This window comes from Eleutherodactylus coqui, chromosome 8, assembly GCF_035609145.1.
Source record: "Eleutherodactylus coqui strain aEleCoq1 chromosome 8, aEleCoq1.hap1, whole genome shotgun sequence".
In the NCBI taxonomy this organism is placed as follows: Eukaryota; Metazoa; Chordata; class Amphibia; order Anura; family Eleutherodactylidae; genus Eleutherodactylus; species Eleutherodactylus coqui.
Genome location: NC_089844.1, coordinates 46,696,944 through 46,709,462, shown reverse-complemented (window position 1 = coordinate 46,709,462; position 12,519 = coordinate 46,696,944).

Sequence of the window (12,519 nt, the reverse complement as noted above, 5' to 3'; positions counted from 1 at the left end):
CATGTGGTGAAGAATGGAGAAGGAAGAGCGGTTCCCGAATATTTGTATGCTAGTGACCGTGCCGTAGTTAGCCCCAAGAGAGAGAGAGCATGAGCGTGTTGGTGGCAAGTTAAGGCAAAGTCCCCGTGCAGAGGAACTTTAATTCTGCTGTTCCTACACGGCCATCCTATGCCTAGGGATTACCATCTAGAGGTGCTATAATATTATTGTTTGTTTGCACGTCCATTCTGTGTAAACTGTGCCTTTCATCCAGTGTTTATATGAAGTAAAGTTCTGCCAGGCCCTAACCCTTCCCAGGGACCTGAGGTACGTTATTACAGTCTGCAGCTCAATTATTTACCGCCAAGGCTCATTCTGGTGGATGATGAAACGGTGGCGTCACAAGTGAGAACCCCTATACCTGTTCGCAAAGTTATCTGGCCATCTCTTTCTGAGGGGTGCCCGGAAAAGGCCCAGTGCTGCCCTGGCCGAGGCTACGTGCATCCCTCTGGGAGGGAGTATGGTTCACTATGACCAGTGTCCATCTTGACTTCCCAGCTCCTCAACGTACGCCCTGTGTACAGGGTCACCCTACGGGACGCTGCAGCAGCAGATTACATTTCACCTGAGGCAGTAAAAGCTATGTTTCATGACCTTAAAGACACCATTCAAAAGATAATAGAGAAGCCATTTCCTCTATTCCCAGCGATATCATGGCCATAGGTGAACGTTCTTCACACCTTGAGGAGAAGATGGAGGATTTTGTGACGGCTCACAACACACTAGTGATGCTCACAATGAGGCACAGAATGACATTGCAGCAATAACATTGAAGCTGCAGACTTGGAGGAGAGATCGAGGAGGAATAATATAAGATTCAGAAACATTCCAGAAACCGTTAATGACTCTCAGATCATAGAATTCCTCACAGATCTCTTCGCCGCTTTTGTTCCTGATGCGCAACAATCCGACCTCCTGATTGACAGAGTTCATAGAGTACCCAAACCTTAAACTTAACCTGCAGGAGCGCCCACAGATGTTCTCACAGGTTAAATTTTTTCCATCGCAAGGGTGTTCTCCTAAGGCTGGTATCTCACAGGGCAGAATCCCGCCAGAAATCTTGCAGTTTGGCCGCAGCAAAAGCGCGCAAGATTTCCACCGGGAAAGTGCTGCTTCAAAACCTGCGGCACTTAGCCATGGGTTTTGGAACAGCTTGCTCACATGCTTTTGCGTCGCAGCTGGCGCTCCTATAGAGGAGAGCGCTACCGCAGCGGGAAAAAAATTGACCTGCTGCGGCCAGGGGATCCGCACCTCAGTGCTGGCTTCTGCCAGCTTTGCCACAACGGATTGGCCATCCCATGTGCACAAGATTTATGAAAAAATCTCGCCCACATGGCTGGCTAATCCCGGGATTAGCGTCCACAGGCGGATTTGCCGCAGCGAAATTCCGGACTGAATTTCCGTGGCAAATTTGCCCCGTGTGAACCCTGCCTAAAGGCTCAAAGTAAAAACCTCCCATACCGCTTCCAGCAGATCTCCCTTTTTTCAGACCCATCACCTGCCACACTAGCTAGAGGCAGAGAATCTGAAAATTTACATTTCTAAGAGAAGAAAAAATACCCTACAAATGGGGCTTCTAAGTGAAGCTCCTGATTTTCAGAAAAGGAATTATACACAATACCTCTTCTCCTAAGAAAGCGGAACCCATGTTCGCCAAATGGTCTATTACCACACCCAGGGAAGACTCCAAGACCACACCAAGATACAGCCTTCCTCCCTTAGTCAGGAATTGTCTAAAGTTCCTCAAAAACATGTCTCCTAAACCTCTGTTTGAAAACACACAATAGTCACTCAATTGTTTCTGCCATGTTTGACATTTCAAGGGACTTGTGTGATCTTTTTTCCCCTTCTCTTCTTCAAGACACGTAACGTGAAATTCAATATTTGTCCCTCTCTACCCGAGGCAAAGCTTAAGCCTAAATCTTATGTTTTTTCTTCTGCTAATGTTCACCCCCGTACCTCAAATGTCTAGTATTAAACGAGGTGCTGCAATAATCTGTGGAGATTTTAATATTGTCCCCAAAAGGGTCACATATCTAACTAATACAACTCAAGATTCACAAGATCTAATTTTCAAAGATGACTTGTATGACGTCTGGCGAATACAACATGCTAATGAATGAGACTATTCTTTCTTCTCACACCGCCATAAAATATATTTATGCATTGATTACTGTATGGTAGATAAATGGCTACTGCAGAAAATGCTGTCCTCCAACATAGATATCATGTTTTGGTAAGACCATGCCCCTATATCTATATGTATTAAAGAGGAATGTAATCTACCCTCGTCATCCCCTTGGAGATTTAATCATTTCCCACTTAATATAAACTTCTCTACAGAAACTCTGAAAAATTTGGAGATATACTTCCATTTAAATGACATCAACGATACTTCGAGTACATCTAAACAAATCCCTGGGATCGGATGGTCTATCTAATGAATAATAGTTCTTAGTATTATTTATAGTATCAGTGTTTCTGGTGATGCAATGTGCCACTTATAATATTGTGAATGACATCATCACATGTAACTCACTGAAGGACCTGTAATAAGGGTTGGAGTTGGTCAAAATTGAAGGACCTGTGAGGATGTCACCATTATGTGATCAGGGGCGGAGCATGTAACTTACTCTCCATGACGGATCTTTGATGTTGTTACAGTCATGTGATCAGGGATGGAGCATGTCACTCCTTCACTCACAAACAATTGGTGGTTAGTACTTTGATTATAAAATATCTGCCAGCAGTATTGCCTCATATCTTTTAAAAATCTTTAACCACGCAGTTCAAAAGGACTCCTTTCTCTATGAAATGCTAAACACATCAATTATCACACTCTTGAAAGCAGGTAAATTGCACGCTATTCCTGCAAATTGTAAGCCCATTTCTTTATTAAATTCTGATATAACATTTTTTGCCAAGATTTTGGCCACACGACGAGAGATGAGCGAGCACCAAAATGCTCGGGTGCTCGTTGCTCGAGTCAAACTATTCGCGATGCTCGAGAGCTCACTTCGAGTAATGAACCCCATTGAAGTCAATGGGTGACTCGAGCATTTTTGTATATGACGGATGCTCCGCATAGGTCTTTACTTGTGAAAAACCAGAGAACATCAGAAAGTCATGGAAACACCACAGAAACGGATAGGGAAGGGCAGGGGTAGCATGCAGGGCTGTATATCAGGCTTCCAGGTATCACTATTAAGCCACAATAGGGGCTAGCGTCTGCCCCCCACTAACAATTTTTACTTTGGACAAACCCTCATTAGCAAGGCACACCTTAGCTAAGCACCACACTACCTGCAACCAAGGACAATCACTGCCTGCGGGTCACACCGCTGTCTCTTCTCCTGGCTTGCATGCTGCCCAACCCCCTGCACGACCCCGCGTCCACAGCACACACAAAAGTGTCCCTGCGCAGCCTTCAGCTGCCCTCATGCCACACGCTCGCTTCATAGCCACACCACCCTCATGTCTATTTCTCAGTGCGTCTGCGATGAGGAGGAACTGGAGGCACACAGTGCAGAGGTTTGGCAGGGCCAGGCAGCGACCCTCTTCGAAAGGGGGTGCGATAGCCCACAATGCTGTTGAGAATCGATGATAAAATGCCGTACGATCATCATTCCAATCCCGTGCCACCTCCGTCGCAAAAATGTCACGAGCCGCAAACGTGGGCATAAAGGGGACTCAGGTGCCAGCACTTCTACACATCTCCACAATGCAACAATACTTTGTGTGGGAAGTATGTGAGCGGGCCATGGGTCAGGCTCGGTCCCAGCAAACACCTTGTGTGGCCCAAGGTGCTGCGAGTGACATAGCAATGGGGAATCCATGTGTCCACACACTACTCATTCTGTTTGGGTGTCGGATACCTCATCGACAACGCAATGGGAAAGCCATCTGCACTCTGCACTCTACCCAAGTCAGTCAGTGTCTTTGTGCCAGACAGGTAAAACACCGCTATGGGAAGTCTGTGTGCACCCACAGCATGGGTGGGTCCAAGGAACCCAAAGACAGTACACATAAAGAAATCAGAGTGCCCAAACATGGCAGACTTTCACTGCGCCGAGGACATAGGCCTCTGCACAAACCCTCAGCAATCGAGGGCAAAGAGCAGACTCCGATGCTAGTACAGCTGTGAACGTCTCATTAGCACTGCATCGCTCCTCTTGTTTGTCCCAAACGAGTTTCTCAGATAACTGTGGTAACGCGAGAGAAAATACATATTGGCCTCGGCCCACAATCCATGCCCTAGTCAGCCAGTGTTTTTGGGCCAGATAGGTAGAACACCGCGATGGGAAGACTTAGCGCATCCATAGTATACACAGACCCCTGTAATATTCCTGTAGCAAAGGCATAAGCAGATCCCAGTAACATTTCTGTAGCAGCAGTATAGGCAGACCCCTGTAGCATTTATTTAGCAGCAGTATAGGCAGACCCCTGTAACATTTCTGTAGTAACAGTATAGGCAGACCCCAGTAACATTTCTGTTGTAGAAGTATAGGCAGACCCCTGTAACATTTCTGTAGCAGAAGTATAGGCAGACCCCTGTAGCATTTCTGTAGCAGCAGTATAGGCAGACCCCTGTAACATTTCTGTAGTAGAAGTATAAATGTTAAAAAAGTAGTGAAGGCAGCAGATCAAGGTGCAAAACAATGAAGTTTTGTTTATTTCTTTCCTCCCAGACAGCTAAACACGACGTTTCGACTACGAGAGTCTTTTTCAAGTATGGATCCCAAGCTCAGTGGGCGTGCAGGACACCTGTTCAACCTTATGGTATTTACATTGTGCTGCTGACAACCTTTTGCTATTTTAGTAGAGGTTTAGGCAGACCCCTATAACATTTCTGTAGCAGAGGTATAGGCAGACCCCTGTAGCATTTATGTAGCAGCAGTTTAGGCAGACCCCTGTAACATTTTTGTAGCGGCAGTATAAGCAGACCCCAGTACCATTTCTGTAGTAGAAGTATAGGCAGACCCCAGTAACATTTCTGTAGTAAAAGTATAGGCAGACCCCTGCATCATTTCTGTAGCAGAAGTATAGGCAGACCCCTGTAACATTTACGTGGCAGAAGTATACGCAGACCCCAGTCACATTTTTGTGGCAGAAGTATACGCAGACCCCTGTAACATTTATGTAGCAGCAGTATAGACAGACCCCTGTAACATTTCTGTAGCATAAGTATAGGCAGACCCCTGTAACATTTAAAAAAAAAAAATTGACATTTCAGTGTGATGACATGATGTTTCAGGAGGAGGAGTAGGACTAATATCAGAGACAGATTGACAAAGCTAAATGCCCCGTTTTTCCGGTGATAGAGAAGAATGCTTTTATCTGCAGTTGCAGCAAAAAGAATCTTTAGGTTCCGCTGCTCTCTGCCGGTGGAGAAGAGAAGTCTGGGGAAATCCAGGCTTTGTTCATCTTTATGAGTGTAAGCATGTCGGCACTGGCAGTTGACAGCTGCACTAAACACCCTGTCTGACAAGATGCTAGCGGCAGGGCAAGCTAGCACCTCCAGGGCATGCAGTGCAAGTTAATGCCACGTGTCCAGCTTTGACACCCAATAGTTGTATGGAGCAGAGGCATCACGGAGGACGGTGGTACGATCGGCTACATACTCCCTCACCATCTTTTTACAGTACTCCCTCTGACTCCCACTTGACTGGGGAGTGGTGACGCAGTCTTGCTTGGGAGCCATAAAGCTGGCAAAGGCCTTGGAGAGTGTTCCCCTGCCTACGCTGAACATGCTGCCTGATCTCCGCACCTCCCCTGCTACTTGGCCCTCGGAACTGCGCCTTCTGCCGCTAGCGCTGTCAGATGGGAAGTTTAGCATCACTTTGTCCACCAGGGCCCTGTGGTATTGCATCACTCTCATACCCCTTTCCTCTTCGGGAATGAGAGTCGAAAGGTTCTCCTTGTACCATGGGTCGAGAAGGGTGAAAAACCCATTAATCCATGTTGGCCAGAATGTGTCTAACGCGAGGGTCACGAGAAAGGCAGCCTAACATGAAGTCAGCCATGTGTGCCAGGGTGCCAGTACGCAAGACATGCTGTCCTCGATAGGAAGATGACTTTCAGGATCCTCCTCCTCCACAGCCCATACACGCTGAACAGATGAGAGGCCAGCAGCATGGGTACCCTCTGCAGTGTGCCCAGCTGTCTCTTCCACCTTCTCCTGCTCCTCCCCCTCCTCCTCCAAAACGCGCTAAGATATAGACATAAGGGTGGTCTGGCTATCAACCGAGATACTGTCATCCCCCGTCTCCTGTTCCAACCGCAAAGCGTCAGCCTTTATGCCTTGCAGCGAACTTCTCAGCAGGCATAGCAGCGGGATGGTAACGCTAATAATTGCAGCATCGCCGATCACCATCTGGGTAGACTCCTCAAAGTTCCTGAGGACTTGGCAGATGTCTGCCATCCAGGCCCACTCCTCGGTAAAGAATTGGGGAGGCTGACTACCACTATGCCGCCCATGTTCGAGTTGGTATTTCACTATTGCTCTACGCTGCTCATAGAGCCTGCCAACATGTGCAGCGTAGAATTCCACCATGTGGGCACGTCGCACAGCAGTCAGTGCTCTGGCAGATTAAACCGATGTTGCAGGGTCCTCAGGGTGGCAGCGCCCATCGTGGACTTGCGGAGATGTGCGCAGACGCGGTGCTCCTCGACGAGCAGGTTAGACAAGTGCGAGTAGTTTTTCAGAAACCGCTGAACCACCAGATTGAAGACGTGGGCCAGGCATGGCACGTATTTGAGGCTGCCAAGCTGCAGAGCCGCCACCAGGTTACGGACGTTGTCACACACGACCATGCCCGGTTGGAGGCTCCGCGGCGAAAGCCAGAGGTCGGTCTGCTCTGTCAGACCCTGCAACAGTTCGGGGCCATGTGTCTCTTGTCACCTAAGTCGAGTAGCTTCAGCACGGCCTGCTGCCGCTTGCCCAGCGCTGTGCTGCCGCGCCGTGCCACACCGAATGCTGGCGACGTGCTGCTCACACTTCTTAATTGAGAGGTAGAGGTTGCATAGGAGGAGGAAGAGAGGGAGGGAGGGTTTAGAGGAGGTGGCATAGACCGCCGCAGATACCAGCACTGAGGTAGGACCCGCTATTCTGGGTGTGGGTAGGATGTGAGCGGTCCCAGGCTCTGACTCGGTCCCAGCCTCCACTAAATTCACCCAATGTGCCGTCAGGGAGATATAGTGGCCCTTCCCGCCAGTACTTGTCCACGTGTCCGTGGTTAAGTGGACCTTTCCAGTAACCATGTTGGTGAGGGCACGATTTATGTTGCGAGAGACGTGCTGGTGTGGGACTGGGACGGCACACCGCAAAAAATAGTGGCGACTGGGGACCGAGTAGCGCGGGACCGCCGCCGCCATCATGTTTTTGAAAGCCTCCGTTTCCACAAGCCTGTACGGCAGCATCTCCAGGCTGATTAATTTGGCATTGTGCATGTTTAAAGCTTGTGCGTGCGTGGCGGCGTATTTGCGCTTACATTCCAACACTTGCGATAGCTGAACGCTGCGCCGAGAGACATTGCTGGATGGGGTCGAGGACAGTGGAGGTGATGGTGTGGGTGCAGGCCGGGAGGCGCTCGTGCCTGTGTCCTGAGAGGGGGGGGGTTGAATCTGAGTGGCAGGTTGGGGCACAGGGGAAGAGGCAGTGATGCGACCTGGAGGCGGTGAACGGCCTTCGTCCCACCTTGTGGGGTGCTTGGCCATCATATGCCTGCGTATGCTGGTGGTGGTGAGGTTGATAGTGGTGGCTCCCCGGCTGATCTTGGTGCGACACAGGTTGCACACCACTGTTCGTCGGTCGTCCGTGCTCTCACTGAAAAACATCCACACCTTTGAACACCTAGCCCTCTGCACGGAGGCTTGGCGCGAGGGTGTGCTTTGGGAAGCGGTTGGGGGATTCTTCACTCTGGCCCTGCCTCTACCCCTGGCCACCCCACTGCCTCTTCCAACCTGTCCTGGTGCTGCACTTGCCTCCCCCTCTGAAGACCTGTCCTCAGTAGGCTTAGCAAACCAGGTGGGGTCAGTCACCTCATTGTCCAGCTGCTCTTCCTCCGAATCCTCTGTGCGCTCCTCCCTCAGACTTACTGCCCTTACTACTACCTCACTGATAGACAACTGTGTCTCATCATCATCATCCTCCTCCTCCTCCTCACCCACTGAAAGCTCTTGAGACAGTTGCCGGAAGTCCCCAGCCTCATCACCCGGACCCCAGGAACTTTTCAAAGGTTGGGCATCGGTCACGACAAACTCCTCAGGTGAGAGAGGAACCATTTTTTCCCCACTCATGACAGGGACCCAAGAACAGTTCCTGGGAGTCTGCCTGCTCCTCAGAATATGTCATTTTCATAGAGTGAGGAGGCTGGGAGGAAGGAGGTGAATTGTGATATGAAGCTGGGGACCCCAGAAACTTGCCTCTCTCCTAATCCTGCAGCAGCTGGCTGTGATTCACCTGGACCAGGAACTCGGCCTGTGCCCACACGCTCACTTGGACCTCCGCGTCCTCGTCCGCGTCCTCGACCCCTACCCCTCATCATGGCGGATTACGAATAGAGCAGGGGCCAAATAAATTACCCCACTGTACAGCACTGACAACTGGGCCTTAAATTACCGCACACAGAGACTTGTAGATAGCGGAAGCTCTATGCTGTGACTAGGAAAAAGTAACCCGCTGTCTCGCGCTGATACCTTGGGGTAATTACTGCTCGCAGAGACTTGTAGATTATAGAGGCTGTGTGGAGTGGGAGAAGACTAAAGTCAGTGGATAAAGCTGGTAACTGCGGCGATCTCAACCCCACCAAGGGAAATGGTATTGTGGGACGCTCTGCACAGTGGCTGAGCTGAAATACTTTGCAGTGGCCCCGGAAATATTACAGTACTGTTTAGCGGTGAGACCGCAGTCTATATCACTGCAGACAGAGAACTGTATAAATAATTATGGAATTATTTGCGTACACTTTCACGCTGACAGTAAAAAAATTATACGGAAGGCTGCAAACAGGCCTAGCTGCGTAAAACTGAAGCACTACAACTCCCAGCAGGCACCCAGTAAAATGCACACGGTTAGAGGTAGCCCTAAGAAGGACCGTTGGGGTTCTTGTAGACAGGATCCTACACTACCACTTTCCCTATCTCAGCAGCACTTTCCTTATACTCTCCCAGTGTGTGTCTGAGGCGAGCTATCTAGGGTATATGACTTAAACTTTAAGGTCCCCTGTCCACGGACGTTATTTCACCGTCAGTAAATCTCCGGCGAATCACGTCGTCTGAAGCTTTCCATAGCATTGCTATGGAAAACGCCGGCCCCGTGTCCACGAGCAGAGAATCATTGCGATTCTCTGCTTGCGGCCGACAATTCGCAGCACGCTGCGAATTGCCGCGATTTTCCGTGGTCAGCCAATCTGTCAGATAGGCTGACCGGCAGAGATTTGTCTGCGGCTCCTGCTCCCGGGCAACGCCCGTGGACAGGGGACCTAAGCCCCTTCTTTCACTTGCAAATTTTTAAGAGTTCTTCAAAACATGATATGGTATTTTAATTAGTACCAATGAAAAATGCAACTTGTGACACAAAAAAAACCACTCGGCCAGCTATGTGAATGGGGAAATGAAATTCAGGATTTTTTAAAAAAGTATGGAGGAGAAATGACCGCCCATTTACACGGGCCGACAGTTGCTTGGTTTTTACGTAACTCCAAGAGGTGAGCAATTTCCTGCTCAGTGCCCCGTTGGTGGTCGCGTATACATGGGGCTACCATCGCCCCAAATCGCTCTTTGCAGCGATGATTTGAGTGATAATCACCCATGTAAAGATACCTTTAGGCCCAATGTCCACAGGCGGATTTGATTTGCGGAATCTGCACTGGGCACCCGCACTTCAATTTACACATGCAATGGAAGCCGTCCAATCTGCGGCCCGTCCACAGCAAAGCATGAGTTAAAAAAAAAAAACTATATTGCGCATGTGCACCGGCACACTGGCTGTCAGTTCCGCACACATCTGCAGTGCAGAAAAAAGAAGACGGGCACAGATACGCAGGGTCGCCGGCTGGGGGCAGGTTCAGATTCCACTGTGGACTTCCACATCGGGAATCCGACCCGCCCATGGACTTGAGGCCTTAAAGGGGTTGTCCCGCGAAACAAAGTGGGGGTATACACTTCTGTATGGCCATATTAATGCACTTTGTAATGTACAGCGTGCATTAATTATGAGCCATACAGAAGTTATTCACTTACCTGCTCCGTTGCTGGCGTCCTCGTCTCCATGGTGCCGTCTAATTTTCAGCGCCTAATCGCCCGATTACACACGCTTGCGCAGTCCGGTCTTCTCCCTTCTGAATGGGGCCGCTCGTGCTGGAGAGCGGCTCCTCGTAGCTCCGCCCCGTCACATGTGCCGATTCCAGCCAATCAGGAGGCTGGAATCGGCAATGGACCGCACAGAAGACCTGCGGTCCACCGAGGGTGAAGATCCCGGCGGCCATCTTCACAAGGTAAGTATGAAGTCGCCGGAGTACTACCCGTTTTTGTTTTTTTTTAACCCTGCATCGGGTTTGCCTCGCGCCGAACGGGGGGGCTATTGAAAAATAAAAAAACCCGTTTCGGCGCGGGACAACCCCTTTAAGTTGTTTTCATGTAGCATTTCATGTTCAGCGCTGGTTCCACCCCAGATTTCCATCTCCAGTGCAGAATGCCATATAGGGACTGACACCAGGATGGAGCCAGGACAGAACCATACGGCTCGATATGTGAGGAGGAGGAGACCTCTTTGGTCTGTATTTCGCATGGTTTCCATCCCTGTCAGTCTTTATAGCTGGATAGAAAAGCGCTGATGATGATGCTTTTCTATCCAGCTTTAAATGCTGACAGGGAATAAATGTAATTGGAGTTAAGTGGCCCTACTGAGATTCCTACACGGGGCCCCATCTACAAGGAATTAAAGATTTCATAAATGTTACAAATGGAAATGTTTATACGGTTAATTTGTTGTAGAACTAAACAGGAGCTGTAACTTCTATGTGGACCTTGTAGAATTAAAGGGTAGCTGTCACCTTCTATAAGCACCATAAACTAAGTATGATGCTTATAGGACAGGTCCTGCGGAGTCCGGGGATGTAATGTTTATACTTACCAGGCTCCCCGGGAAGTCAATGCTCCATCTATCAGTGTGACTCTTCATTCAGTCTGTGTGCGCACTCCCATAGAGAACAGTGGAGCGCGTGTGACAGCGCGGGAATGGGGTGTATATACATTACATCCCCGGACTCCGCCGGACCCGTCCTATAAGCATGTGTCTTAGTTTATGGTGCTTATAGGAGGGGACAAGTTCTCTTTAAAGAGTTTGTATGAGATGGGAATAATGGATCTGACTGGGCATGAGCTGTGATAGCAGATGCTACATACTGACAAGAGGGGCGCTGTTTCTAGATAAAAAGGCCCCTTTTACCCAAATCTCACACATCTTTCTTTCTTACTAGTATAAACGAGACGGCACACAGGATATATTTCTAAGGTTGTTTATTTCCAGTATATACTTTTATTATATCGCTAGTATTATTACACTGTTTTCCTATCACTGTTGTTATAATATCACTAGTTTTATCATTCTACTATTATTATTCCATCACTATTATTACTATTATGTTATTGTTACTCTAACGCTATTATGTTGTATATAGAGCTATCAGACTACTGCTACAATCATTAGACCATTTTTACCCCATCACTAGTATTATAAGGTTACTGTTATTATCAGTGTTTTATGTTGTTCTATAACTAATTCTAACATTGTTGATCCAGAAGAAGGTGAAAAAACCCTGGACACATTCAGCCAATTGGTGACCAGGGAAAAATTCCTTCTTGACCCCGGGAAAGGCGATCGGTCCTAGAACCCCGGATCAAACTCTCTAAAGCAATTACCAAATTCCTAGTTAGTATTATATTATTAACCCTATTAAGACTATTATCATATAATTTAAAGAGTATTATTACTATTGTTTATAATTGCTAATATTATATTATTATTACTTAGATGCTAATACTACTACTATTTCACTATTACTAATATTACACTATAAGTAAGCCTAAAGCTTTAGATCCAGAAGAAGGCGAAAAAACCCTGGACACATTCAGCCAATTGGTGACCAGGGAAAAATTCCTTCTTGACCCCGGGAAAAGGCGATCGGTCCTAGAACCCCGGATCAAAGCCCCTCACACAATTACCAAATTCCTAGTTAGTATTATATTATAAATACTATTATATTATGATTTTAAGAGTATTATTACTATTATTTATATTACTAATATATTATTACTTTTGTGCTAATACTACTAATATTCTACTATTACTAATATCACACTATACCTAACCCTAACATTGTTGATCCAGAAGAAGGCGAAAAAACCCTGGACACATTCAGCCAATTGGTGACCAGGGAAAAATTCCTTCTTGACCCCGGGAAAAGGCGATCGGTCCTA